At 36.9% G+C, this 27,991-nt stretch overlaps 1 protein-coding gene and 1 long non-coding RNA gene across 13 annotated transcripts in view; both read left to right on the top strand.

Moving 5' to 3' along the window:
* Positions 1-27,991, top strand: part of Dlg1 (MAGUK family member discs large 1) — a 250,297-nt gene that overhangs the window by 202,073 nt on the left and 20,233 nt on the right. The gene's annotated exons all lie outside the window — the stretch shown is intronic.
* On the top strand, positions 1,555-24,721 carry LOC145935925 (uncharacterized). The gene is made up of 3 exons (XR_014425303.1): positions 1,555-1,800; positions 10,751-10,799; positions 24,358-24,721. It is a non-coding gene; the product is annotated as an uncharacterized LOC145935925 (long non-coding RNA).

The raw sequence follows: 27,991 nt of genomic DNA, 5'->3' as shown, positions 1-27,991 counted from the left end.
GCTACGTTATTTTATATTCAACTTGAATTTGATTAACTTTCTCTTAAAAATTTTATTTTTATCTCTAAAATTATTAGTAATCCACACACATATTTAATACAACAAAATATTCTTCTGATTTTGGAATGTAGATACGTGCTATTAATACTAGCGGGACTCTAAGAACCTCTTTTTTCTAGTTTTATATAAGTCTATATTTTATACATATATGTATAACATACATAGCTCGTAGAGGGAAACGAACCAGAGGTACATGCCTTCATTAGACATTTCCCGAGGTACTGGAATATTATATCATCCCCGACATTTTATCGTAGATATTATTTGCGCTTCGTGTTAGAAACCGCGTTTCGTTGTCGTCATCATCGTCATCATTGCGGTTGTCGACATCCTGTTACTGTCAATATATATGCATGTATGATACGTACACCGGTATGATGACCAAAGTATCACGATACCATTACGTTATAACGGAGAATGGAAAGTGTTTTTTTTTTGTTTTTTGTTTGTTTTTTCAATCTCGTTTGACCGTCGTGTCAGATCGATCCTTTTCTAATTACGAGACCGTCGTTAACCTCTTTCAATTTTCTCCCGACTCCGCGAAAATAAAAATACACACGACGAGAAATCGACAGACGATGGTCAATCTCGATGTCACGAACTGTTGTCAATGGATTTGAGCCGCGCTTAAGCAATTGTCCCTTTACAGCAATTTGTTGTTATTGCTTTTGTTGTTTATATATCGGATTTATATTATTTTTGTAATTATTTTAATTATATAACTATCTCTCTATTTTTTTTCTCGAATGCAATCAAAATTATACTATAAAAATGTATAAATTATGTGTAATTAAATAATAATCTTTCAAATAATAATTTACATATTGCTAATTTTACATTTTCAAAGACTTATAACGAATCGTTCGTCTCTTCTTTATTAGACGCAGTTTGTTTGCGAGGAATCGGAAAAATCGCGGGATTTGAATTGTAAAACGAAGATCCGCGCATCTTGACAGGTATCGTCAAAATCTTTGACGACGCCATTCTCTTTTTTATCAAATTGAACTCTCGCTGTAAAATTTCGATGCTGCCGTTCGGCAGCCGGAAATGCAATAACCGGTCGCGGGATCTCGTCGAAAAAGGGAGCCGTCGACGAAGGCAAACATCTACGGAGAGAGAGAGGGAGAGAGGTATATTCCGCGCGTGTTGCATTCGTAATCGAGTAGCTCGTGTTCTTTCCCCTCCTCTTCTCTCCTCTCTCACCGTCTTAGAATACCGTGTCAGAATCGTGAGTCAGAAAACAACGGCGTGGTGAACGACGACGTGGTGGAAAGGAAGGGTTCCTCTTCTTCGGCCCCGATACCACCTCGACACTTTTCACGATACGTTCTTACGTCGTGCGTCTACATTCTAACGTGGTTATCGCGCCTCTCGCAGCCGCCAAGTTTACGCATCGTGCGAGTGCATATAAAGACCGGGCGTATCGCGACGAGAAGAGAGAGAGACAGGGGTTGACCCGATTAGTTCTCCGTTCGCAACTGCAACGAAGTGAGTTACTGTGATAACAATCGCGTGTACTCGCGCATACGCGACAAGGATATATTCTATAGGCGCAACGTTTTGTGATGACTACCTAAAGTGTCACGCAATATCTGTGCGTGACAATATACGAGATGATTACCGTGTCACGTGCTCGCTACTTGTCAAACAGAATGAGAAAAAAAAATCTGCACCCAAGAATTAATAGTTAACACTGTTATTAATATTAATGTGTGTGAAATGACACGATGCGGAATTAAGGTACGTCGATTGTATATACCTAATATGTATATACCGATCGATCGGTGACAATTAATCGTTATTCCTCGCGCATACGACGCGTTCCTCGCTGTACGTGTAACGTCGCGAGTTCAACGTGAGTGCATTCGATGATTGCGACCGTATCATGCATACCTCGTTCACAATCGTTGAAATAAATTAATAATCGAATCAACATATTTATACACTGACGCACGTAAACGTAATGTTTCCAATTTTCATTGCACGACCAAGATTGCCAATTTCATTATTATTCGTTATTGATTACATACAAAATTTGGAATCGCAAATGCCGAAATTAAAGATAAAATTCGGGTATTTGGAGGAAAGAATATACATATATATTCTCCCTTTTCTCCCTTCCTCCATCGAGAGAGATCTTCGCCCGCAGCTTTTCGCTGTCGATGGATAGCGATCGAGGGGGCAATTATTTGCCTTGGCAGTGTCGTTCCGCATCGACAGATTTTCACGACCCCGACTGTCTCCCCTTTCGTTCCGCTCGTCCGATTGCACTCTCGCAGTATATTTTCCAGCTATACTAGCAGTATTCTGCGCCGACCGTGCGTGTTGCATTGAATGCACGCGAATACATGCAATCGGCAGCATCGGGAGATGCAGCGGCGCGTAGGTAGCTATCTATCCGAATCCTGCCGAGGGTGAAAAATAAACTTCGCTAATATATATAATGTAATTTATCCGGATTTCGATCAACTATATATATACATCAGTAAAATAATCGTGTGTATCATACGTTTTGTCATATTTAAATTTAGCAAATAAGAACCAAATCACGCGGACGATAATGCGTCAATTTCAACGAAAAATTCATTCTTTCTTGACACTGACGCACTAACATCCGTGTCTGGCTCTTATTTGCCCATTAAATTTAAATACGTTTAATAGTATTTATAATATATACTATCAATCCCAAAATAATATCTTATTATTAAATAAATACAATAATATTTGACATAGCAGAAATAGAAGAAAAGAGACGCGTGATGCCGCGGATCGACAATATGGGTTAAAGGATTAATTAACCCGCAGGAAATAATTTATTCTATCATCGGATGTGTGCTGCATTTCAGATATCGACCGTAATAGTTAATGACAGTTCGTGTCTCGACCCTGCAAATAATTTCATATTCTGTCATCATGAATATACAGCGGCTAGCGGAGAAAAATGCGCGCAATTAACGCGAAGTCAAGAGTCAATTATGCTTGGCATATGGCCTTGCGAGGTATGCGTTAGATCCATTACGTCACGAATTCGCAGCTCGTTACTAAGAGATCACGGCATGATTCCATGGCCGTTCCCTTCGGTTGTTTGCGTGTCGATATGCCGATTCTCGCGTGCAAAATTGTACATAGCGCAATGAGACAGTGGCTGCGCGAAATGATTAGAGAAATCATGTGCATGTCGCGTGAATTTCACCGAAATTTGATATTTTTTAAATATTTTACGAATATGATACAATTGTGCGTTTTTCACGCCTATCAAACTCCGTCCTGGTTTGTACGTAACGGGAGTTTGCGCGCTTAACTGCGACTGAAGTCTGTTCGTTTTGGTTCTGTCTCGCGTTGTATAAATGACGAGTCGAAAGGATTTATGAAATTCATTATTTTTCACGATGCTCGCATATTTTACGAAACATACGACGCGTCCCTTTTTTTGTACATTTTACCGCACGGCGGTTGTATTTTCATGGATAAAACGAGAATCTCGCTTTTTTTAAAATTGCCACTAGGGGCTTGTCCGTTTTGGTGTAAAACGCATAAATTTCTCATTTCAGTCGATCGTAAAAAACGGGAGAGCTGGGACAGTTTGGACAGTTCATTGTGCTTTGGTGACCGACTATCAAAGAAAAAAATCAGTGATAACTCGGGGGGAAAAAAAAGCAAAACTCTTGTGCACGTGATGTATATATATGTTTGATATCGGGATTTATTTTTTGGACGTGTTGCTAACTCCTTTTTTCCCCCTCGGCTAATACTACTGATATATTTGGATATATTTGATATATGTATACTTTTTTGATTTCAAATTTACAACTCTTGTCTGAAATTATTTTCAGTAATATCTATATAAGTTAGAAATAAAAAATATTTAATAAAATTATAATTTACATGAAAAGATTCTTTAAAGAACCACGAGATATTTAATAACAAAACGAAAGAGATCGATATACAGAGAGCAACGCAAAGAGACAAATAAATAGCGGAAAATAGTGGAAAAGAAAGGGATGTCAGAGAATAAATGCGAAATAGATACGCTATCGCGAGAATGGGCAACTCGCCATATCGTACAACACACCGTATATTCAGAAGCGTTTGCAAAAGTCAATGCTACGTGCGGGTATCATCGACGAGGAACGGTGATGTTGCTGCTTTTTCCCAAAGGGACCGATCCGCAGTAGAGAGAACGGCTTCTGTGCCGGCTGCCTTTGTACCGGTTAGCGTTCTCTCCATAGCGTGGTCGCAACTGCAGCTGCGTTTCGCCCGCGGGTCGCGAAATAACGTGATATTTCGCGTCCGATAGTTGTGTTTCGCGACCGTGGGTTGAAAATCTCGGCCAATCCGAAAAGCTGGTAAAACACACACACATACACACCGGTGATGCGGAAATCGCGCGACAGCGAAACCACCATCTTCGCTGCAGTAATATTAACACCGCAAAATTCCATCGTACCGTTAATTGGACGACTTTTATACGCTGTACACGTGTAAACTAATATTTTTGTTGCTTTCGGTTGCGGATTTTCTCGAGCAATTTTGAGTCAAATTTTATTTTGACCAAAATTGTATCTCTTCTATTATATTTTTTATAATTGGTTTTTTTTGTAGATTTAAAGATTAATATCTGCAGAGAAATACTTATTATTTTAATATTTTTTTATGACAGAAAACAATTTTCTAATTATAATATAACATTATAAAAAATAATGAATTAATAATGTGTAAATTTAAATGTTTAAATATGTATTTCATGAAAAACTGCTTTTTATTAATTAATGCATAATATTAATAATTCCACAAAATATTAAGTTTTTCTTTAAAAATATCTTTATCTCTGTTACATATACATATAGAAAATTTCGAAGAGAATGAGGGAGAAAGAGAGAGAGATTTATATATATATAAAATAAATTCTATATTTTATCTACATCCAGACTTTAGCGTTATATCGGCCGTGCGGAAGATAGTACTTTGCGTAATGCCTTTTGCATTGAAGTTTGTGACGTAAAATAAATTCCACAAGGATATCATTCTCCCATTTTCCGGTATATTTTTCTCGCGTTTGCCGAAGGAGCGGTATGCTTTACCAGGACGCCACCCGGCTGTAATCGTCCTTCAATACGATTCAACCGCTGTTTTGTCGACCCAGAAACGCTTCGTCCATTTCCATCCCCGTTGATTCCTTCCTTCCGAGAAACCCTCAAGTCCCGGGATTTACGTATTTTTCGTCCTTGACCTTCGCCTCTACCACGCTTGCTCCGTCTCGAGTAAAAAGTTCACATCCGCTGCCAAGGATACAGCTGCAGTGGCAAACGATTGCACTTGCAAACTGGGTCACTAAAATCACTTTTTCCCACGCGCACACACACACACATTCCGCGATTACTTCACATCGTGTAAATATTTTTTTGTGCCATCGACTTAATCTTTTGACAGTTTTGCATTTTTTTTCATATGTCTCGTGCATCGAGTACATGTATATCAATGAGAGGTTTTATTTAATTTTTTACATACTGAATAATCTTAAAATCGTGCAAAATATATTTTGGAACATACATAAGAATATGTATACTATAAGTTGCTCTTGCTAAATATTTATATTAAATTGTTAAAATTGTTCCGAAAAATAGTACATAGATTATACGCGCGTCCTGTATTTTTTTCTTCACTAACTATATAAAAGGGGACAAGATAATTTTGTTACCTCGATGAATTGAAAAGGTTCTTTCACTTTTAGTGAAGAAAAATTGTCTATAGTTTAACAAAATTACGAGTCAATTTATTGGCTCTTCTCTCCGAGCGAAATATAATTAAAAAATTTTACAGGATGTAAATGTTTAAACTTAAGAATCTCTGAATCTTTTTTCGTCATCAATATCGGATGAAAATGTATGTGATATAAAATTGTTCAATCACTCGGAACTCGGGGATGAAACCACCTATTAAACAGCGGTATCATCTCTGTAACACGTCGCGAGATAAGTGCTCGAACTTTGCTGATGTAACGACAGCGTTTTCCCTGGGCGATCGATCTTTTTCGTGACGGGATTTTCGATGCTCCCTCTCCCTGCCCTATTGTTTTGCGTTTTACGGAACGACGTGGACGGCGTTCGCGGCAAAGCGAGGGTGTTGACGGAGGGTTGTTTGTCCGCGAGAAATTGGACGACGCGAAGGTTGCTCCCTGCGATTTATTGCGCGACACACGCTCTGTGATAATAATACTCTTTCACGGCAGAGTTTGCCTCATCGTTTTGACACGCGTCGTCGAATAAACGGTCGGAAGAAAGTCGTGGAACTGGAAGCTGTTCGTGCAACTTTCATTCCGTCATATATATCAAGTTCGTTAACGAGAGAAAGAGAGATGTGATTTCTCTTATATATAAAATTGCACGTTTGAGTTTTGTCTATTACATAGGTATATATTGACATATGGTAGTAAATCGATAGTTTATATATAATGATCTAATCTTTAATACTCAATAAGTATTTCTCTAAAATAGCGTTTGCATTAATTTCTTTCGACACTTTTATTTTTTTAATTTGTGATTCTCGATATCGCACTACTATAATTATTTACCCTGCAACGCAGTGTCTCGCCGTTTCCGAGCTATGTATATTACTCTACGTAGCGATGTATACTATACGCTTCGCGTATTTTACGAGGAATTTGCCGGTATTCTCGAGAATTCCCCAACAACAATCGACTCAAGAGACCGCCTCTTGAGAATTCCATCACAGCTAGACAATGTGTATATGTGTATGTATACTGAATAATGCCTCGGACAATTTCGCGACGTCAAGACGAACGGTGGCACTTGGCGGGGGGCGCAAACCCGAAACGGATCCGACTACTTGTGCCGTTTATTTCGCTCACTCGCGTGCGCCCGATGTTTGTCTACGGCAATCGCGGTCGATCGAGAATTGGCGTCTCAGTGGAATTACATATTTGCCCCTTCCTCGCTTCAATCTGTTTCCCAAAGAGCACTCCAAAGAGACATACCAAGTGGCGACAACGATTCACGGAATCGTCGCATCTCGTCGCGGTCTTTATTTCAGCCGAGCAAATGGGGCAAATAAATATAAGGTGCACCCCCGGTGTAATCCTACTAACGTCGGCTTCGATGTTATTCCTTCGGTTTCTCTGTGTATACAGAATTCACGAGCGAATTTTATCCACGGAAAAGAAAATCACCAAATGCAAATGTCACGTGCGATTACCTAGTCTTGCACAAGAGCGCTCTATTCTTTAGAGGGGATACTGTCGCGTTTATACGTCAATCGAAATCGATTGCAATTACGTAAGAATAAAAAAATATATGACATTTTAGAAATTAGTTGTATCTCTATATACCTACATTTCTCGATAGGTCAAAGTTTACCTGAATAATGAAAAAATTGCGAATTATTGTACTTATATGTTGCAGAAACTCTTAAATTTAGCTATTTTATAAAAAAGTCTAACCTCAAGAAAAAACACATTTATTTAATAATGTTTTATAAAAAGTTAAATTTACTTTTATAAAAGGACAAAATTTATAAAAAGTCTCTCGTTAATTTAAAATTATGCCAGAAGAATTCTAATTTAAAGCTTAAATATCGCTAATATTCTCGTTACACGCTAAGTTGCTAGATAGACTTTAAAAAATTGAAAAAAATGAACAAATTTAATAATACTAAACTGATGCAAATATATTGCTGCTCTGAGGTTATATATGATTGGAAGTGACGCGAGAAATGAGGGAACTGAGATTGCGGAGGAACGATATCTCACAATCGTCCTTCGTTATCCCGTGGAAGTCACGCGAAAAAAACGTGAACCGGCTTTTTACGAGGAAATCGTAACGAATGCGTCGTCGTAATTGGACATTCGAGAGATTCGTGCTTTTATTAAACTGCACTCGACCGAGCCAATCATCGGCAATGCAATTCAATTCACTGCGCAAATGTGATCTCGCCAAGCTGTCGAGACTAAACGCCGAAAAATAACTGGATATTTTATTCGATCAAAAGTTTATTTTACTTGCATCAATAATTTTGCAATTAAAAATACGAAATATAATACTGATAATGTTAACTAACTAGTTGTAAATAATAAAATTCTTATATCGCTTTTGTATCTCGCGAGAAACTTCAAAAATTTGCGGTGCATTGATTTTTTCATTGATAATAACATTCTCCCATTATTCTTAAAGGCTCTCCTGAGTGTGTATTTTTAAGGCAATAGGTAATCACGATTTGCGGAAAATCTCGAAAAGGATAGCGTGTTCTCTTCATTTTTAGAGCAGCTCTTCAAGCCACTCTGTCATATCATTAGCATTTTAACAAGTGATAAGATAAAAGAATAGAATGACCTGAGAATTATCAAGATTCATCTCGTACTCTCTGTAAATACAAGCTCGCTCAAAACAATAGTGTGCCTTTCATTTGACACGTTGAAAGAAATAAATCGAGAGACGGCTGCTCTTCGATGCCTTCTTCCTGATTCAAAGGGCTCCTTATTGTCCGACTAGATCTCGGTCTAAAGTCGGTACTCTGGCTCCGAGCCGTGTTTCTAATTAAAACAATTATAAAGGCGAGGCTTGTGCGGGTGCTACGGCGGGAAACGCAAACAAAAGATAATTGAGTACGGCGCGGGCAAATTTAATTATAATCGACTAGCGCTCGCAAATACATCTCGCCGAGAAATCCAGAAACATTCATTGAATCTCGAGCAAAATTTAGACGAGTGTTTGACAATCAAATCGTTTCGCTATTTGGTTGCTATTTCGCAAAGTCATATAAATGTCGTCGAGTTGTTAGAGATTGCGAATTTATGGCGTACTTATGTATAATTGTATTTTACGCTTTATTCTACGTAGGGACGCATTATCATTCAAGACGGATCATTACAATTTAATTAGAAACGCGATGTCTATACTATAATGATGAGACCGTATGGGAAGTTTTACGAGACATTAGGCGCAAAAAGGATAGGAAACATCCTAGAGTGGCCTACTTCGTTTTTTTTCTACTTCGCTTTTAGCTGGTTGAATTAATTTCTTCAGTTGAATCGTTGGTGTGTTTAAGAAATTATACCATTTATATCCTCACTTTTTTTTGCCAGCGACTTGTGGGTTCTATAAGTAATTAGTCCCTTTACAGGCGAGCTAATTACTTACGGAATACTTGGTAGCCTCGTTTCCTCCAAAGCTGTTTGTCTCTCTGAAGGTTGAAACTTTCGAGATTGAATCTTAAATTGGATTGAGAAATCGGGGAAAGAGCCACCGCGTCTTTTTGCCATTCGCCGACGTCCAACGTCGGTTTACTAGCTTCTAATCAAAGTTGACCGATGTGCGCTTACTTTTTCTGCGTAAGTCGCAATTTAATTTTTACGGGACTACTATTTACGGTAAACTTTTAAGATGGATTGGCATAAAAAAGAAACACGTAATTTTTTTATAATTATAACATTTTATGTCTCGTCTAAAAATTAATTAATTATGTAATCTTTAAAATATATGACTCGTTATTATTATTTCGTTAAATAACTTTTACATATTTAATTTACTATTTATTAATTTTTCATCTTGCAACAAACCTACTCAAATGGCAAACATATTTTTTTTTCCAAAAAATTGTTTTGCTTCAAAATAAGTCAATTTAATAGCACGTGCATTTTTGTTTTCGCGTCTAGGATAGCCGACTGTTTGTGCGATTTAAAACGCACGCGATTCGTTCGTCCGACTACGTTCACGGTGGAAATAAAACATCGGGATCGAGATCGATTACGTCGATAAAATACGATGCGATGGACCAAGTGCGGGATAGTAGCAGATAGTAGGTCGCATTTACGATGTTCGCCACGTACACAATACGAAATCGCGACACTTGTAACGAACACGGAATTGCGCGCCTAATTTACATATCGGCGACGACCCTATGCTTGAAGAGACGAAATGAATAAAATTATTATTAATTCGCCCCGCGACACACGTGACGCGAATTCATGCTCGTATGCTCGATATTAATCGTCCGTCATATCGTATGCGCGGGGAAAAAAAATAAAAGAAAAATAGAAAGTTCCGTAACGAATCGAAACCAGCACGAAATAAACGAACACGAGAGAGGGCCCGTATATCGAACGTTCCATGCGCCAAAAAAAAAAGAAAATTAAAAAACGAGTGTTCTGTGCGTAATCGCTTTTTCCGGTAGCCTTTGATGTGGCTCGCTCACGCGCAACTCGGCGATCGCTAGTTTGCCTTTGCCAAATCCCCCGATTGTTTTAATTCCACATGAAACCGGCGAATGTCGTCGAACCGAAACGTTCATTATCTTATCCGCGCGCGCGCGTTTTCCATCTCATATTTTTCCCGCTGGTTTTAACCTTTATTATCCTCCCCAAATACAAAAGCGACAGGAGCGATGGAAAATGCAGTAGTTTCACAAAACAATCCCGGTTAAAATATGATTTCGCATAAATAAACGCAAAATTGAGCTTACAACTGTAAACAGGATCGTTTCAAACATTGATATTTTGAACTGCGAGTTCAATCTTTCTTAAAATGACAAAAAGTTTATCAGCATATCGCGAGATAAATGGCAATTTTTCACATGAGACGCGAGATAAATCAAATTTACGCGTAACAACGGCACAAATTAAAATAAAATGATGACAATATCTTGTTAATTAATCTCGATGTGTATTTTTTTGTTTCAGGTAAGTGTCATCGGCGCAAGTATTCTCAATAATAATTATAAAGCTCTTGGTAAGTCATTCACATCTTTTTCGCACTTGATTTTTTCTCTACACACGAGATATTTTAGAATACAGTTTATACAAATTTATTTCGTCGCACGTCAAGCGAGAGTTTCGTGTCGGGATTGTAGAAAAGTGTGACAATAACAGAAGCAAAGGAGAAATCGTGATATATCGTGCTTTCCGCGACGTTTTCACGACTGGGTGTGAGCGGTTCATCGAAAACGGAAATCGGGTGCGGGTGAAATATTTGTCGGGATCGCCGGGCGACGTGTGAAAATGCATTCCTGATCACCGCACATGAAAGTTTCGCGCGGACGCTCTTCGCGGTTGCTTTCAAACCCTCCTCGCAAAGTGTCCGGATGGGATTTGCGATCGCGAGAAAACGGTTCACACACAAACACACAAACACACTAATTCGACGTGTATGCCCCCTTAGTCAGGACTTTACTCGGACCGCACAGAACAAGCAATATTCCTTCCGCGGGCCATTTCGTTCCGAAAACTTTCTTGGAACCGCTTCTTCGTTCTTTTTACTTTTTTCTTTTCTTTCTTTTTTTATCGCATGTCCTCTTCTCGTCATCGCTGTCGTTCGGCCAACTTTTCAATCGTTCTCGAGAATGAATAGCGACCATCCAAAGAGGATGATCATCCCTCGCGCGGACGAGAAAAGTTTTAAACTGCCGCGCAGAAATCTCTGCCTGAGTTATGCGGTATTTTTTTCAATAATATGAGAACGCTGCAGCAAATTTTACCATGGCTCGTAAAAAAATGTGTGCTTGCGAACGCGCGGATAAGCGGCTGGTCCATGCGGGTTTGATCGAACGAAACGTTGATATTTGATATGTCGCTTGTACAAATATTACTCGCGCCTGGTAATAATCATCGCGATCGGCTAACTCGCTTAACGAGTGAGATTAAAATCCACTCGTGGTCATGTAAATGGAAATATTTGGAAAAGCACGTTCTCCGCCCGACGGCGATGTCCCGAATTGAAAAACATTTACGTTAGCGTTTGCGATCCGCATCAGTTCTTTCGCCAATCGTATATCGGAGCACGGTTTAATGAAATGCTGTAAAATTGATAAACCGTTCGTCACGATGTATATGAATGTAAGAATTATTTCGATAACCGGTGACGCGCCACCTCGCACCCATCCAAATTTCATATTGCCTGATGGCGTTTAATTGCGATTAATTCGCCGAGTCGATTAAAAGACGATCGAAAGCGAAACGTGTAAAATTTCAAATCCCTCCCCAGGCAAACACAAACATAATCATCGGGGACGCATTTATAATATCGCGTTATGTTAATTGAGCAATAACTATTATCGGCGAATTATTATATACATATTTCTGAATAATGTTGTCCTGATGGTGATTCACTCATTCAACAACTCATTCGTTTGGATCTTTTAAGAAATACTGAAGTTTTTAATTTAAATTAACGTAGACATGCGACTGCATCTTGATTTGAGTAAAGCTTATTTCGATAAGATTTTTCTTAGATATCAAAAAGGCTGAATAAAATCTACAATGCAAAAATGCGTACAGAGAAATGAGGGAGGGAAAGAGGAAAGCGTAAATAAAACATGTAACTGTGATAAACAAGAATGTGCCTTGATGTAGAGAAATCTGGGAAATTGCAGTCCATTTCAGGAAAGCAATTAAAAGCCGTTATTACAAAAGAGCTTATGTGCTTTCGTCTTTCGGAATTGCGGACTCGAAGACTATTAAAACATGAAAGCGCTCATGGAGAATACTTGGTGAACGCTCTTCGAAGGGAACTTATTCAAAAGTGAATACCTGCAGTGATTGCAGAAAGTTGTTTGTTCTTGTCAAACGTTCCTTCAGCGACGATTCTAAATTTTGTTGTGTCTTGTAATTAAAATATTTACGATATTTTTCTGAAGGAAAAAATTAATAAAAATTGATATATGTCCTAATGTCCGACATTCTAAATGTCGATTCATTTTTTGTATTTTTCTCTTTCACACATACGCACATGGCTCTCTTCAAAAAAGAGAAAATAATCAAGTATATTAATTCTTTTACATATAATACAAGAAAGTTTTTTTTTTATTATTATATAATATAATTATCGTTTTTTATTATTATTATCATTAATTTTTCTCTCTTTCTTTCTTGTTCTTAATATTTTATTTCATGATTCTTAATATAATCATCTAAAATTTTAGGCAAATATTTTTTCTCTCTCCATCTTCTGTCCTTGTTGCTTTCAATTTTGCTTTTTTTAGCATTATTTGATATTCATTAATGGGATTTTGTATTCCCAGCACGAACTCATCAATCGATGGTTCGCGTTCGAAAGATGTAAAGGGACATAAAAGAAGATAAATCGTGATCTCGAAATTTTTATGAGGCTGTAGCCAATAAGCGTGCACGCACAGAGATGAGAAAGAAACGCGTAAATCGCTTCGTGAACCTCATTATCAGATTTATAAGTACCGGCTTTTAAAGATATAACTTTATCCATATAAAATCCGCTTTATTAAACTCTGCCGGCCATCGTTTTTTAAATCCGATAGAGATGACTTGCGGAGGGATATTATTTTACATTAATAATCGACGTCGATATTTTAAACACAAAGATAACTACCGCAAAATTAATAATCATGTTGCTGTCCTTAAGCAGTATTATCGTGAATCCCGATTATATTAATATTAATCAAATTTTTTTTTCGAGAATGTATACGTATGTTTTTGAATAAATAATTCTCTTGCAATAAACATTGCAAGAAAATAAGGGATATTGTATGTAGGAGAGAGAAATTCTTGATATTTCACATCGTTTGTCTAAACTATCTATTATTATTAACAACTTTCGTTGTCAGATTTATGACTTAGTTAGCTTAACGATCTGATATTAGTTAAGATGGTTTAATTATCTTAACGATACAAACAGTTAGAGCGAAGACTTTGTGTTTATATGAAACGATGCAGAATTGCAGACTGCTTCATGCGCTCTCTTGTCAGTATCTCTCGTCTGCGAAAGTTCATAAAATCTCATCAGCTTCTCTAGTCATATCCCGGGTTGTATTCTAGGAAATTAATTCGATAGAATGTTAATTCGTGCCTGTAACTGGTTCTTTTCGACCGCTTTCTGCAGAAATAACAAAGGGAACGTGTGTTAACGTAATTATTACGTTTAATTGTGTAGCATGAAATATATTTTCAGGGAAAAAATGAATCAAGACGCGGCGGCGTAAATGTCGCGACACTTCCGGCGATACGCGTTGAAAATCGCGTTATGCACCTTGCATGCATATACATGAAACAAGAGAGGGAATAGGCGGATAGGTACAAGCGTGAAACTAAGCTGCGAAACTAATAATTAAATTCCTTCCTTGCCGCGTGGACGAGAATGGATAACGTGTATAGTGGCGGAAGTTTGAGACTTTCCGACCTGCGATGCCTTCAATCCTTCCCATCATTTGCATGCGTGTAGAATGCGTTGCGGGAAGAAAAATTCTGTCGCCAGCAATGACACTTTAATACATTAAATTACCCGCTTATCTGACATTAGTATATCAATTAAGATGTCGCACGTATATTGTATATAATATTTTGTTGTATAATATTATTCTTATACATATTTTCTGCTATAAAATATCTTAAAATTCAACTGAGAAAATAACTCGTATTCTGTTCTAGTGCACATTTTTTTTTAAGTACAAAATTGCCGAGATATCCTACGTAAAAAAAAGCACAAACGTCGTGAAATAAAATTATTGTACAATGCGCAATATCGCCATAGTGGACTCTGGAGTCGCCCCGAGTGACATGCTAAGTTCGTTCGAATGAATTCCAAAATTTCAATGTTCACCGCCGATTCGAATTGCAAATGTGCGTCGCCCTGGGCCGGCCGCGTCACCAGGCGACGTCGCGTTTAAAAGCGTTCGCCGAAGTTTCGTCATCGGGCTGAAAGATAAAATTTAACGAGCGACAACAGGAAGGGAGTAAACTCTCAAAAGTGCCGCAAGAGTTGAATTTCGACAATTTGCATCGCACTATCGGAAAGATGTTCGCGATAAAACGTGTGGAATAATAAAATTTATACCGTGAATAAGAGAAAAATATTTATTTGTATATATCATTATATTATTATATTAAGCTTTTCATCAATAGGGACGTGCTTCAAATTTCTATATTCGGTTTATATATTTATTATTATTTTTTTTCGTTGTCACATTACTGGCTAGATAACGTCAAATTCTGTCATCTTCAAAAAGGTCTAGATGTACGAATCAGATTTTCGGGAAAAATTATATTTTCTCAAGGAAATCACATTTCTGAGATTCCATCTTCTTTTTTTTATTTACTCCCCTTTCCCGCATCACGTCGCACATACGATGATACGATGACACAAGATCGAGAAACGCGCCGCACTGCTATCTGCGAGGAACCAGTCGTGTGGCTTTGTCCAAGAGACCTTCGGACAACAATGTTCGGTATGCGGTGTGGAATGTCTATGCCGCGTAGAGAGGCGATTTAAAAGGCAGCCACGTAAACACGTAAACATTCTCGCAACTCGCTCGCGTAAAATAACCGCGATTAAGTAATTCTTACTATAAAGTGTGCAGATTTTTTTTATCTGCAAGAATTAGACTCAATATCTTCTAGATTCTCTTAATTTGCGGAATATTTTCCTAGATAATATTTTGATAGTAAAATTACAATTTAAATTATAATTATTATAATTTCTTGCAGTCTAAAAGAGAGAAAAATATTTTGCATAAAAGAAAAATTAACTATGAATTTTTATCGCAAGTTTACTAGTATATAAAATATTACAAGTTGTATAAAACTCGCTATAAACGAGATAATGCCGCGAAATCTGACTCGTGATTGAGTTATAGGGCTCATAGAAGGGCGAGAAATAAAGGCATTCCGAAGTTGTAACGGTCTTTTCACCTCGTTGAAGTGGAACAAATTCTACGTGGAAGAACGCCACGAAGGGTTTCTCGTCGGCGAAGCCGTTGTCTTCGTCATTATGCCGCGAAATAAAAGAGAGAGGAAGTTATTTATTCTATCGAGAATATTTATGCATAAACACAAAGTACTAAATAAAGCGTTAAAAAGATTGGAATAGCAAAACTCGAGGAAGTACAAATTATCTTGCATAATATGAAAGGCTATATAAAAGGCTAATACATAAAAAAATACTGTTAAATTAATAAAACTAATAAATTTGTTGAACCGTTATTTCGACTGATTGTGTATGAAAGGAGCTATAATTCACTACGTATCTCTTCGTGTGACCTAATTATAAATATTATCGAGCGGTTATTATAATCTCGATTCGTATTAGCTCGTCGACGTTCATTCATAACACGCTGGCATTTAACAATCGCGACAGGTCGGCCGTTAAATCGCTACTCCTCGCAGCAATGCACTATTTATAGCAAAATTACATATACAAGGTGTCCCACTTCTCGTATAACTTTTAACTATAGATTCTTTAACTAATCGATCTTTCCCTAACGAAAATATCGAAGAAAGTCATCATCTAACTTCTTTCTAATTTTTTAATATTTTTAACATTTTTAATATTTTATATAACATATATATATTTGTAACTACAGACCTAGAAAATTCTATTCAAGCTTGCCATGAATGAATAGGAAAAATGTAAATCTATTATTCGTCTCTTCTTATCTGAAATTAAATTCGAGTAAAATTTGTTTTCAAAGTAATTGATGCCTGGACAACTCTTGCTAAGGAAAAGTCGATTCCAAAAACGAGAAAGCTATGTCGTTAAAAGAATGATGCATAAGAAGTGGGATACCCTCTGTAGAATAAGCAGATACGACAAAGCCGGATCGGCTCGACGGTGCGTCCAGCCGACTACGGATCGTTGGAAAGGTCGAGCGTGTGTCGTGCAACGAGTCAGGCCGCCGAGGGTGAAACGGGGATCGGCCGACTGGGGAGGGTTCACACACAATAGCGAAACGAATATTCCCCACCGACTCTGCACGAGGGATAGAAACCCCTCGAGGCAGGCAGGCCGGTGGTGGCTTGCTTCTTTCCAACGGAAAAGAATGCTTTAGTGCTTGTCGATACGTCGTGAATGCTCGTTCGGTCCTCGTTTTTAACGTAACGCGTGTTCGTAATATCGGCAAAATTCGTGTTTCGAAGCGTGAAAATTCAATGGATTTACGTCGAATAATCGAAAGTGGTGTGAAATAATGAATGCGCGGTGAGTCCGATCGCGCAAAGTAAGTTTTCATTCACGAAGATTCGGGCATGTTTTCAAAGAGAAATGATTTAGGGCGCATATTTTTTCTTTAAATACTAATAAAATAATTTGATATGTGTTTGAAAAACTTGACGAGAGTATCATGTGAAAAAAGTGTAGGAATATACTATTTAAATAGAAATTTATAAATATATATTGAGAAATTAAACGATAGAGAGTCGTCTATTCTGTCTATCACTTAAACATGAAAATTCTCCAGAGATCTAACAAGTAGCGTTACAAGTGGTATGAAGACTCGGAAGTGCAAAAGCGTTCCGCTACGTGGACGCGACTGTATGTATGATGTATAACGTATAACACACCGTATAACGGAGTCCTTTCCTCGTGGGAATTTCGTGTTGCGTTGGCCGCTGCAATTGCGACACGTATACGCAAGCGGTGTATCCTCGTAAGGGAATCATGCCCACGGCTTCCCGTTTCACGTACGTGGTTAGCAATAGTGTTTCAATATCGATGCGCCATTCTCCGGTGACAGAGAGAGCACTTGCGTTTTCGGTGTGTACGATGGTCCTTTATACACAATATTTGGAAATTTTGTTGTAATATACGCACCATATGAACCCTTGCAAAACATCTCTCTATTCATTCAATAGAAAAAAATGCCCATTACGTAACTGTGATCGAAGATTAGTTAGATTAGTTAGATTGCCAACCCAGCAATTTTTGGGGGATTGATTTTTAATATTGATTTAAAATATTGATATTATATATTGATTTTTGTTGTAATAATTTTAAAATATTTATTAATGATTGATTCTTACAATTAAAATATCTACAACTGACAAGAGATGTGTGTGATCAATTTTTTTAAATTTATTTATATAATAAAATCATGAAATTGTTATGACACACATCACACTTGCCGAAAACTTTGTGATACCTCGTTATTACACAAAGACATCTTGTCACGTTACAACGTTTCTTGATTTATTTGCTCGAACAGCGAGCGAAATCAGCAGAGACTAAAAAGCGTTGTTTAACAGTTTGCATAGAAGAGAGGGTTTGAGCGCGAGAAAACATTCTCAAGAGAGATCGAGAGCTCCTCCTCAAAGACGCATAAATTTTCTTACCCGAGAATAGTTCTCTGACATAAGTACGAAAGGAAGGAGACAGAGGGGTGGGGAAGGATAAAGAGGGGTAGTGATTTTATTTATTTTTTTTTTTTTACGTTTAAGCGTCATCTCGATCGCCTCGGAGGTAGAAAGTATCGCGAAATGAAACGAAGGTCGTAGACGTAGCTGATGTTGGTAGAGGCGGACATGGGACTTACGCCTTGTTTCGATCGCACGACCTCCTTCCCCGTTCAATTATTCATTTTCGCAACTGCGGCATTACTCCCTCGGGCGTAAACGTTCGGCAAGAGACGCGTTGCTAAATCGATCCCAGGAAAGCGGCGCGAATTAAAATTGTGTATATGTTCCATTCGCTGTTATATTATATTGTGTCGTCCGATAGTAATCAACACTTTAATTAGCCGACTTTACAAAATTCGCGAAATTGATTTGAATCGAGATATTCGGCTACAACTTTTGTCATTTTCTTGAGAGCATTTATTATTTTTTTTTAATAGCAATCTGTGAAAAAATATTTATATTTTATATATAAATTAAACTTAATTATGTGCGTCTATTAAAATAAATTTATTAAATGTTATCGTGAGTAAGTGCAAATAAACTTCTTTATCTAATTCTTCTGTCTTAAATTATCTTTTAGATTTAGATTTTGATAAATTTAAATTAATTAACTGAATTTCTTAAATATTTTATTTTTAATTTATTTTAACAGAGATAATCTTTACGATTATTCTTATAATCATTTGTATTTTTATAGTTATTATACCACATTAGAAACGTTGTGATTATACACTTAACGTTGCATTAATTTTCGCAATTAGTGTTTCTTAAATCATATTTACGACACGCTTGCGAGAAATGTATTTGCTGTAACAACGTCGATGGTAAAAGTATGAGCGATCGAGCAGCGGAAAAAAAGACACATCAACAGAGAGGAGCTTTGTCACATTCTAGATTCATAAATAATGCAATTTAATTTCTCTCTCTCTCTCAATTCATAATAATTGATAAGACGCCGTCGCAATTTTCATGGTTTTCGCGCGAAGAAGATGTGCACTCACTAAATGCATTATTGAAAATTTCACGAGATTCGCCTCGTATAATCACGCAAAATGCGCCACGTAAAACATCAGCTGCGTACAGACGGATATCTCACAATCGTTCGCAGGATATTTAATAATAATTATTGTCTGCATTAAATTTACATGTCAATTAAATCATCGCGAATCGTACTCAGATTCAATGAGCTAATTAGAAAGGAAATAATTTAATTAATATGTTTAATATTGGCAAATGTGTTTGTCAATAAATATATGTCAACGAGTATCGAAAATTCGAGAAAGGCCGATTAGAGATCGTTAATAGAGAAACTACCGGTATATCTCTGGTAAACAAGCATCATGGCGAGACGAATTGTGGTCGAATTCCTGTTTCTCGACGCGTTTGTTACGTCGGTGAGAATTCTGGCGAACCAAACCGATCGCTCGCACTCAAAATAAAATCGGTCGATCGGGTTGAGTGGATGCGACTAGTTTCGAGATGGACGATGTTAGTCGATACTAGTTGCATGTACTACTAAGCTATACTACACACACGCGTACACTATCGTACCCTGTGCGATGCCGATTCCATCGGATTAACAGCAGAACTTCGGACCCCATCCAATATCGAAACCTACATAAGTAATGTAATTAGCAATTGTACTCGGAAGCAAATGGGCTGCGATTATGTGTTCGAAATTTATTGATTATCCTAAATTTCTTTAAATCCCTAAATTACGTTAAAAGCATAAGATTATATACATTGTAATGATGGAAATATTTCGAACGTAATTTCATAATATATTCATATATATTCTATAATATAATTGTGCCTGCACATAAAGAAGCGCGTTGAATATTTCTTAATTTTTTATTTATGTAAAACATAACATAATCATAATAAGAAAGAAATTATGTGTAAATTTTAATAAAATCTTTAATGTTTACAAACGTATTCCAATTACGAAGGAAAAATTTCCAATCCGAGATATGAAAAGCAAAAATATATGTCCTATCGAGAGGTACATTATCGAGTTTAAGAAAATTCGTCTCGCATGAGAGTAAGAATCTTTAAGAGATCCCTCGCTCGGTGATCGTGGGTGGAGATCGGCAAACGTGTCTATGCTGACGCATAAGAAAGCCGTTTGGCGACGGTCTAAGAGACGCGTTGCATAGGTACATTCTTAGGCTCTCACCGCATTGAGGCAGGATCGGCGGCGAGCCTCGAGAGAGTAAGATATAAGGAAGGGAGAAAAGAGTAAGTCCGGTAACTGTCATTCGAAGAACGACCGACGCGTCGGGAGGAACGATCGGCTTCTTCCTTCTTCGCGATGTCGCGAGATTTTTAATTAAAAAACGTGACAGTGTCTCCGCGATCGATATATCGGAATCGATAGTCGTGCGTGACGTGATGAATTCCAAAGTGCGTGTGCGACGATAAAGGAATTCGAGTATAGCAACAAGGTGTTGTCTCTAGGTGCTGTCACTGTTCTATAAACAGTTTACAATGATTTATAGTTGATTATTGTTAGAATCGTGTGAGAAAGTGAGATTATTTGCGAAAAATTTACATCACGAAAACTCGTCGCGATTTTTTTGTGATTCCGAAGCGATATCGAAAACCACCGCCTCTAACCAACGTTTTTACTCGAATTGTACCAACGCGATACACCGCTAATTTTCCTAAACGGCCGCAGTGCGCAGTCAAGTTACGTTGGAATTTACGAGCCCACGTGCATTTGGTTTTCCGAGCGGGACACGATTTTCGACTCGATGCCGGAAGTATCGCCGCTGCTCGCTTTGCAATTCGAATTTTGCGGTGCGTCACCGATTTGGCGATTTTAACACACAATCGAGGTTTCTTTAATAAACTATGCAAAAACTGTTTTTTCGATAAAAAAAAAAGAAAAATAAATATTTTTGCAGAGATAATGGGGAAAAAAGCTTAATAATAATTTAAAAATAATATTTGTGACAAGTTATATGATATATAATGGAACATTAAAGAGATGCAAAAAATAAAAGGGACATTGTTGTAACATTAAATCAAGTAATTTACAAAAAACATGCAAAAATTATTCATTTAAACTGTATAAGCTGTATAACACTATATAAAAGCATGCTATAAATGTAAAACAGTATAATAGTATAACATTATTGATAGAATTGTCTGTATCGTAATATGTATAGTATGTTGAAAAGTATAAGCGAATCCATTTAAATATTTGAATCGAAGTTCAAAAGATTAAAGATGGGACGTGGAATATATATTCAGACTGCAGTAAGAATAGATATGCGATAAAATGGCAGCGACAATGGGATGTTCGATGAATTAAACATCGAGCACGATGAGAAAGAAGGTAGACGAGGCGTGCCGAACTTGACAGAAATATCATCGACGATCTAGGATCACAACCGCATTTTCTTCGATCACGCGTCGCCTACTGATACATCGTGACCGATTTCCCACGATCGCTTCTTACTCTCAAAATTTTTCTAAAGCGCAGTAATCTTGACGACGAAGTCGCGTTCCAACGATAATTTCTACAGCTATCTAGCTTGGCAAACTAATTGCATCGGAAAAATATCAAAGCTTTGCCACAGGCACAAACATTTTTAAAGAATTTCTCCATCAGTTGTCCACTCGAAATGCGAATTGACGTGTCTCAGTCTTCATGTTCGTTAAATTTCTGTTGCTTTAACAACAAATTATAATAGTACAAGCAAATGATAGTGGACTAATGTATATTTCGATCTTAATTTCGGAAATCTTAACCATCAACAGCAATTGTCAAATACAGGTAAAACAAATCTTACGAAACGTGGATTATTGACTCAAATTCGCATAATTATCCTGTTTCTAATATATTGGATATCTTTTTTTTCTACAACGTATATTATCGCGCGGGACACGCTCAAAATTTCACCATTTTGCTAGAAAATATATTGTTTCTAATAAAAAAATTGATCCCTTAAAATCTTCGTCGAGAATTTTCGAAATATTTAAAAATCGAACGAGATCACGTGTGCAATCAAATCGAATATCGGCACGTACGTCAAATATTTATTCGGCTTTCTATTTGATCGCACGTCGCGGACCTATGCCGCGAATATTTAAAAAACTCACTTTCGTGAGTTCAGAAAGAATGTATTTCTCCGCTAGCATCGTCACTATTTATCATCGACAGCTATTGCCTAAAGCCGTAACGGAAATAAACTAGGCTTTATAAATTGCTGAAAAATAAATGCTTGTAAAGAGAAAAAAAGAAATTCTTTTAATTTGACACTAAGAGAAACGTTTATTTTAATCTTGAATTAAATTTCAATTTTTCGTGCAAATTGGAAATTGTGAAATAGAAGAACAAAGTATGTATACATATGTGTAATGAGTGTGTTTTAAAATACAGCTCAAAATTTCATCAAACTCTTTTATCAGCGATAAATTGATTCTTTCTCTCTTATTGTTAGAAGCAAAATAGTTATTGAAATTTTAATCTTGCGGAGAATTTTCCGCGTAATTTTAACTTTTATCTGCAAACATATCAAACAAACACGATATTGTGCATTACATACATATGTATCGTTGGTCGAGATTTTTAGAAAACATTACATATATCCGATTGTATTTTCTCGCAGTCAAAGAGAGTCAAAGTAAAATTAACTCCATTGTCTGCGCGTTGCAGATAATCGAAATTACGAAGTATTGAAATTAATTCAATTAACACAAATTGAAACTTCAAAATATATATCAAAATTCAATATTTAAAAAATAAAATTAATACAGATCTGTATGTTTGAGACATATATGTCTTCGTGATGAAAAATTTTACAAGTCAGACGCGAACTAGTATGATACTTAAATATTCCGTAATGTTTGGATAAAATAGTTACGTGAATCTTATAATTATAATAAATTTTAATACAAAATTACTGGAAAGGAATTTTATAGAGTTAAGCGATCAAACTAATGTGATTTTATAATGGAACGTTAAAAGTAGTTCAACAATTCAAACAATCCGAACATTCTTCCGCCGATGGAAATAAATCGGTATAAAATGCCCATCTCTCGACTGCGAAATTTTACGATAACCCTGAGATTATTCAAACGACGACGACGACGACCGCGATAAAAATTCCACGAAGAATCCCGACAGTCCAGACGCCTTCACCAACATTCACAAGCATCGCCTCTTCCTCCCATGAGGTTCGCGTCGCGCATGTGTGCACATCTTTGTGTGCCCATGGTGCGCGCGTGATGTTGACCCCATAAACAGGCTCGACGCGGCTAAAAATACTCGCCACACGTCGGCCGAACCAGTTCCGTTCGAGAAAGAAAAACGACGGTGGAAACCCGAATGCAAACGCGCACGGGCGAGACGAGACGCGATGGAGTCGAGGGGACGAGAGGAGGAGAGAAAAGAATGTGTTGGAAAGTTCAATGTCACGTGACACTTATTTCTGCCATCGACTAATCGAGCATCTGTGTGTATATGAATCCGACGATCGACAGATCGACGCGTTTGCGAGGGAAGATCCGCCGGCGTGGTTCGCGATAATGCGACTTGTAGAAAGTCCCGTTTGATTGACGGCCGATTTGACCGCGATCACGATTCTTAACGAGGTTGCCTGTAACGATTCCTGTATAAACCATATTAATAACCATCATCGCGCAGTTTCTCGATTTGAAAACATTCTTCACGATAGTCAGGTCGACATGATACAATACTTGTCCATGATTATGCGTAATGTCTAATTTGATTAATACATAGAACGTCTTGAATAGCAAATTTTATATAAATTCTTTGAACCATTTTGAATTAATCTTTTTCTTGATAAAAATTTTAAAAACTTCTTTATTTTTAATTATTTGTAACGTGAAAACTATTGATTCTTCTCGACGGGTTTATTACGAAAAAAATTAATTTGAAATTAATCAAAGAATTTGAGTATGATCGACGCACGTCTCTATAAGTCAAAGATACTTCGTAGACGCACAAACCATATCTGATAATTTCTAGAAGAGATACTACAAGAGAATTACTAGTGGCACGACCTGTAACAGTTTTCTCTGTAAAATTTGTGTGTATAATGACCGCTCCTCAAGTGCGCGCTATGAAGAGGCATCGACGTATAGAAAGTTAAAGCCAAGTCTAAAGCGAGCGTGTCAATTTTTAGAAGAAAGGCATCAATTATCCAGTGCGCGGTTGACGGGTGCGATTACGACGATAAAAAGGAAAGGTGAAAGTATTAAGGTGTTACGGCTAATAAGGGATTAGCGTGCGCAAATTTGATCGATCCGCTCGACTCGATCGTCCAGGAAGAAAAAGGGATCTAGACGTCGAAAGTGATTAATTAACGCCGGTGTGTCTCGGCGGCTGATTATAAACAAGTATTTAAGTGGTACGTCCGAGATTATCGGAACGATTACAGAACGTGACGTGGTGTGTCTCGAAAGTGGCGCGCGCCGACAACATGCGCATGTAACGTTTAAGTGTATACCTTGCATGTGATTTTACACTCGTCGGTGGAAACGAAGAAACATGACACGGAACAGGCAGCAGATTTTTCCGCTACGACCCTTCGCGACTCTGGGACGTCGAATCCTGCGGAACAAACTGTACAGAAGGTACGTCGTCGGGCGACACATGGTCTCATTTTATAGCGGTAACGTACATAAAAAGAACGCATACTGATGTGACACACGTGTAAAAAAATTCAATACTCCAATTTGATCTAAAATTTGACGTTTAATCGAATTTTCTATTCAATTTGTATGGAAAATTGTTGAGTTTTATATAATTTACATCATTTAAAATTGCATATTTTATATTATATATTTAGGAAAATAAGTAAAGTTTGTTAACACAAATGTGATATAAATTATCATATATAAATTTTACAGATAAAAGCTTTAACACGAAACGAAATGAAATGAAATGACACTCGTGTATCCCGCTATGTAAAATGTGCGAAAAAGGAATGAATAATAATTATATTTTATTGTAGACAGTTATATGATATTTTAATTAAACTATTATATGATGAAGCACATATGAAACTATCAGTTTTAATACATCGATCTACCGCAGAATTATCTTATGTTAAACCAGCAATATTCTGTCTCGAGATTTCTTGCAAAATTAAATACATATTACATATAAATTAATTCATAAAAAATCGAAGGAAAGATAAATTTTGAATTGGATAATACATCAAGCTAAAACGTTATAAAGTTAACTTTTGCCTACACACACATAACAATATCCAAAATAATTTTAAATTATAAATGGGAGAAAAAATTGTGTGATCTAAACAAAGGTCATTTAATGAAAGTATTTAGAAACTAATTAAATATAATACAAATTATCTTAACACGTAGAACTGAATTCTATTTTGAGACGCGTGTATATAAATATATCCAGTATTATATCCTTCCTAATATTCAGAGAAAATTGACGTCTAATAATGCCTCTTTATGCGTGGAGAACCGTTTAACCCGGATTTTGCCGTCGCCGGCGGGTTCACGGCGCAAGAAAGCCACGCCGAAGTTAACCGGGCGAGGCCCTCTTTCACTCTGCAAAATTCCCAGCACGATTCGAATTGGCGTCCCCGCGCGCGGAAACTGGACGCGGCCGGAAATTTTAACCGGTGACGACGACGACGATGCGATCGGGTCGCGTTCGATCACGTCAATCCTTTCTTTTTTTTTCGCGTCGACGTGACTGATAAAAACGTCGATTTATCCGAGGATACTGCCTTAATTTCTTTTGCTGCGCGAGAATCGCCAAATTGACAGGAATATGACTGCGATACAACGCGTGTTACGCGATCGTAAACTTATGTAATACTGGTTAGAGCGAAACGGAAGTGAACTATATATTAGTGTATTTAAATTTGAATTTGATTTTTTTATGAATAATGTATTTAATGTGACGTTCGTTAAAAACTTATCTGATATTAATTTAATTTTATTTCGGGAGAACGCAATTTGACTTGATATTTTCCTTTACGTTATATTTTTCATTTTATCATTTAAACTTTTAATGGAAGCTAATAATATAATTTAATCTAGCTGTGTGCATTATATAGCAACTTTTAATAGGGTTTTGTAAAGAAAAAAATTAAAAATCTCACATCTGACATTTAATATCATGTGATAAAGAGCTAACACATGTCGTTAATTCATTCTCACCACTTTGCACCGGTGTTTATTCTCACCCATCAGCAAGCTCGTTATCATGCCTTACGCTTCATCTGGTAGAGAGCTCGAAAACGTAACGGAAGTTAGTACTGGCGGCAGTGGTTAATGTATGCGGATCACAAATATACGTGCAGTAAGTTAGAGGACATTAAAAGAGAAGGCGGGGAGCCGATGGTGACGGGGAATGGAAGAGGTGATGGATTAATAGGCATTATCCGGCCGGAACGAAAATGACGATGTAATTGTGACGGACGGGCCGTCAAGCCCGTGTTCTATCGGTGCGTGCGTCCAAATAGAGAAAACGGAAAAGAGGAAGAGAGACAGAGAGAGACAAAATGCAAATTATGCAGTACCAACTATCACCGCATCGAGAATTTACGCTCGTTTTGCTTGATTTGACTTTCGCTACGCGTAGAGTCTCCGCTCTGGGACTCACATAAAAGCTCTCTCCTTTCTGTACTAACACACTATACACCTTCGCTTTATTAAGTGCTAATTGCTTCTCTAACTTTTACACAAAGTGCGCCAATTATTGGCGAATTGCCGCTTCCGCGACTAATCGGACTAGTTTTTGCTTTCTATAGATCGTTATGCGTCATCTCGAGTGTAAAATTGCGATACATAGTATCTTGATTTGTTCGCTAAATGAAATATGATATGTTTGCTTTTTAAACATATACATATTTATTTGTTATATTTATATATTTTCCTATTTTATTATTTTACATTTATTGATATTTTATATATTTATTTATATTTATAATTATAAACGACTATATATAATCTCCTAAATATTATGCTCACTTTAAATAAATCTAAAAATAAATTTTTTAATGCATCTTCTCTTTCTCTAAATAAATAAATAAATAAATATAGAAAATAGGGAACATTCTGATGAACGGCACTCTCGAAAGAAATTGAGCTTTTTCGACGAGTAGAATTACGTTTGCGGTTTCCTATCTCTCAGCTGTAAAATGATACTGTCAGTAACAAAGACGCTTTTATGGCAAATCAATCGTTTCTAAATGAGATTAGCTGTCTTTGGATAGGCACTTCCTTTCTCCAAATGGTCTAGTTGACCCAGGTCAAAACAAAAAGGGGTCCTCTCTGGCTACAAGAGGGAAAACGTAGGGAAACCTCGGCCCTTAATCTGACTTTAGGTCGTGGCCGTGATTTTACGAGGCCCGGGTCACTGTTCCATACGAATAAATTTCAACCTACCTTCGCTTCTATAATACGATCAACAACTGAGCAAAATTCGTGTTGCTTTTCATAACTGCGTTTGTTTGTTTCTGTTCAATGCGTTCATTAAAAAGGTATTGCTTTATTACTTATATTCCCCTTCGTGATAAAAAATATAGGATAACATAAATAAATATTTTACTTTAGTAGCGAATAAAATATTTAGATTGAATGAGTAATTAAATATCTATGTAGTAAAAACATGGGAATGGCGAAAATTAAAGTTAATGGAAATATATGCGCGTACACATATTGTATTTGTATGTTCTTTTCCCGAAAGATTTTACACGTGAAAATGATATACATAATATGGATGTCAGTAACTGTCTGATAAAAAATTGAAGATGTTACTAAGATTCTAATATA

Source organism: Prenolepis imparis, unplaced genomic scaffold, assembly GCF_030444845.1.
Source record: "Prenolepis imparis isolate NDT839.2.m4 unplaced genomic scaffold, iyPreImpa1.0 SCAF_5, whole genome shotgun sequence".
NCBI lineage: Eukaryota > Metazoa > Arthropoda > Insecta > Hymenoptera > Formicidae > Prenolepis > Prenolepis imparis.
The sequence above is the reverse complement of the archived record's forward strand: the minus strand, read 5'-3'. Positions and strand labels throughout refer to the sequence as shown.